The sequence below is a fragment of the Lissotriton helveticus genome, chromosome 1_1 (genome assembly GCF_964261635.1).
Source record: "Lissotriton helveticus chromosome 1_1, aLisHel1.1, whole genome shotgun sequence".
Lineage (NCBI taxonomy): Eukaryota > Metazoa > Chordata > Amphibia > Caudata > Salamandridae > Lissotriton > Lissotriton helveticus.
In genome coordinates, this window is record NC_136057.1 from 2051187999 (window position 1) to 2051192204 (window position 4206).

Genomic DNA, 4206 nt, shown 5'->3' on the forward strand with positions numbered 1-4206 from the left:
CGGTACAGATGTCACAACTGATTCAAGGAAATTTCCTGCTAATTGGCTTTTACATTAGGTTTTACAAAATGCTGAATCTATTAGACTTTGAACATATTAGCACCCCTAATCAGATATGGAATGACGTCTTTGTATGTTCACTGGTTAGAAAGCCGGGGGAATGGAAACGCTGTCTTGCTCAAAGCATTGAGAAGGACCTTAGTATAAAAGCTATCAAAAAATGGCAGGAACATGAGAATCATAATATATCTCTTAATACTTGGAAAACCTTAAATAAATTAAACTTTAGTGTATTGAGAGGGTCCAATTGGCGCAGAATGCTCTTATTCAATAAATGGTTACTATATCGTACTCCTGCTCTAATCGCTAAAATTTATCCTAATACGTCTGCTACTTGCTTCAGATGTAGGCATTTTGCTCCTGCCAATTGGTCCCATATTATTGCACTGTGTCCGAAAATCCTGACATTCTGGAACGAAATTTTTGATTTCCTTGGCTCTAATTACAATATCAGGATCACTCACACCCTTCAATTAACACTGTATGGCTACGATCCGGTTCTTGGTTTGGCGGATCAGTTGGTCAAACTGTTGTATGTAGTCTCAGCTGTAGCAAGATCCTTGATACTACAGAACTGGCAGTCAATACAAGTTCCCTCGTTCCAGGAATGGTTTGATAAAATGAAAAGAGTCAGAAAGATTGAGTTGTTATATGCACAACGAACGGAGGGATTAGAAAGTTCGATACAATCTGGAAATCAGTTTTTGATTAATTGTACTTCTATGTTTGGAGTCTAAAAAGTATATTATGTTTTTCTACCTGTATTTGTTATTTAGTATTCTTGATATCATCTTGCTTCTTTTCTGTTGATTGACCATATACATGTTATTGTCTATTTTTGATTCCAAAGTACCTCAATAAAAATTTTGGGAAAAAAAAGAGAAACTGTAGACTATGTTCCTCAGCTATGGTGTTTTTGTTAGACCTATCGGCAGCATTCGACAGAGTGGCACCCCCCACCTTGTTGAACAGGCTAAGTCTACTTCCCGTTTAGGACGGAGATCTATCGTGGATCAGATCTTTTTTGGAAGAGTATTTCAAGCAGGTTCTTCTTCATCCTTTTTCCTCTTCTTTCAAACCACTTTTCTGTGGGGTACTCCTGGGCTCTGAAAATAGCCCGCTGCTCTTTAATCTCTGCCCTGTTGAATCCTGGGGAGCGAAGGTACTTTCGTCTGCAGACGATATGCAACACCTGTTCTCATTCAGAGAGCATTCAATAACAGACTTTCTAAATTCAAAGATTGTCTAAAATACATTGTCAAATGGATGGATTCAAACTTTCTTAAACTTAATACAGATAGAACCAAGGTTATTTCCTTCAACCAGAAGGCCCCTGCTAGCCTTTGGTGGCTAGCAGAACAGAATCCATCCACTGGTTCCTTCATCATTGGCCAGAAACCTGGGGATTCTCTTTAACACTGATCTTCCTTTAACCTCCCAGATTAGGCAACAATTGGAAAATTAATGTAATAAATAGTTTCAATTATTGTTTTAAATGATGGATTGTTGGGTTTATAGGGGAAGTGCTTTAATTACATTAATATTTATGTATATATATATATATATATATATATATTAGTACATTGATTAAATATGTTAATTGATTACATAATTTGACTTCACTGATGAATTTGTGGAATTGAAATTCAGTATGTTTGTTTCATAATATTACAATTGTATATTTTTTTAAAAGCTCAATACTTGTTATTTGCACTATGTAAATTTTTTATCCAGTTTATGTATTTTTTAAACATCAAAAAATGAGTAAAACATTGAGGAGTTTGTCAAGAGCATCAGGAACACTAAGGACCAGATATTTGTATAATAAGGTTTAAAAATAGTCACAATATAAGGAGGGAAGTGTAACCTAAGAAGTCAAAAAACATAGGCAAAAAGTCCTAAAAGAAAGTCAAATACTTGAATGAAAATTAGTAGTCCAAGATATAAATAGCATTATTCCTCTGAACAATGATGCCCAAGTTTCAGGGGTGTGGGTAACTGTTCCTGGCCATCCTCAGGTTCTATTTTAACCACCTCCACATTAAGATCCCCTCTGACACAATCATGAAGTGGCTGGTCATGGCAGGCCAGGCCCCCTCTGAGAAATGTGATAAAATAAGGGAGGGGAAAACACTCAGACACACTGAGAGATTTGGCTATAGTAGGTGGGGGTTGGATACTGGACACTGATAAGATGTAATGCTTGTAATAAGGGAGATCAGCAGTGAACATAAATCTCTTTGCTGGCCAGATAGCAATTCTCAGGTTATTTTTTATTTCTTTTATATATATTCATGCATATTTCAGTAATTACTACTTGGCCTTGTACTGTTGAACTCATTACCTCCTTGAAAGCTGCTTGAGATGTTTTAAAAGTGAAGTAGGGAAAAACATGAGGGTTCAGGGGTGTCTGGGGCAAATATGCCTTCCAAATGCTGGTGTTCTGTGTGGGCAAATGGTAAAGGAGAAGGTACAGCAGGGGTTGCAGCTGAATGTCCTTTTCGAAATTGGGATCTCTGGAGTTAATGAGGGTTTGGTCCCAGTCCCAGATAATGATGAGTAAGTAAGTAATAATTTTCTGAAGCGTGCAAGCACTAGGTTGTCTTAGCGCTAAAGGCAGAGACCTCAAAAAGATCAGACGGAAACTCGAGCACAGCTATTCTATCAAGGAAGTTGAGAAAAAACAGGTTTTAAGTTATTTCCTGAAGCATTGGAGACTCCCCTGCATTCTTAGGGCAAAAGGGAGGGCGTCCCTGAGTTTACTACCAAGATGGTAGAGACTTCTGCCTCCCCTTTTGACTTTCTTTATCCTAGGTACTTTGAGCAAGTGTGTTGAGGAGGAGCATAAAGCTTGTTTTATTTTTTTTCTTTATTCGCCTCGAACCACAGCTAACATAGGTCAGAAGAATGCCACTGTTGCTTCAATAGGCGAAGTAGGCTATGTAATATTCAAGTCCGCCCTTTGTCCAAGGCCTACCAGTAACAAAACCAACTTCCCTCCAGTTACTGTCATCTCTTTGTTAAGGAAAGGATGGTTGCACTCTCTTTTCAGGATTTGAGACCTGAGACTTAGGCCGGAGTCCAGACAGGCTGAAACCTGAAATGTTACAGAATTCTCCAGCCCAATCTGAGAGTTCCACCGAGGCTTAATCATAGGACTAAAAAAAAAACAAAAGAAAAACCTCAGACCAAAGTCCAATTTAGCAAGCTGTTCCAAATGGCACTCTTCTTAGAGTTCTTCAATCGGGCCAGATCTGTTTTAGAAGTGTTGTATAGAGAAGATAGCCAGTCCGATTCGGTTGGGGGTGTTGTCTCTACCCATCTCTTACATATTTCCCGTCTGGCCAACAAGATAGCGAAGAATAGTAAACCTCTAACCGTGCCAGTGATATCACTCGCTATACCAAAAATGATGAGTTTAAGGGAAATCTGTATTGAGCAACCCAATATAGAGGATAGAGAATCTCCTATTTCTCTCCAGAATTCCAGAAGCGATGGACAAGCCCAAAGGAGGCAAAGACAAGCAGGAAACGACAGAAAGGAACCCCCATGCAATGAATGGCTACAAAAATGTGAAGATAATTCGACTGACAAGACTGCAAATGTAGAACATTCGCTTAACAGATACATATCAGAGTGAAAAATAAACAAACGGGTGTCTCTGGCTTCGAATAAGAAAAATGAATACTGAACCAAAAGAGCAAGTCTCCTGCAATTAAATCAAGGCTGACACACAGCAGTCAACAGTAGGCAGAATCATCAGCTAAACTAAGTTTGAAGAATAATCAATTCCATCCAAAACGTTAAACCACTTGGGACCCTGAAAAGGAATACCACTAGTATAAATGATTCACTGCAGTCAGAAATAACAACCTCTTGAGGAATACTAAAGCGAAATACCATCCAATATCACGGATGTGTCTGTTGCACATCACCATGTTTGTAACTCACGAATGACGGTCACCTGACAAAGGCCTTTTTGCCGAAACGCGCGTAGTTCCATTCCACCGCATTGCCTTCATCCAATCTTCCATCGACCGAATATATCGTATAGCACTTGTTTTGTGTTGTCATTATTTATTTTTTCCTTTCCCTGCACTATTATGTGAATATATGTAATGTATGCATTTCAATGTTAATTTATAT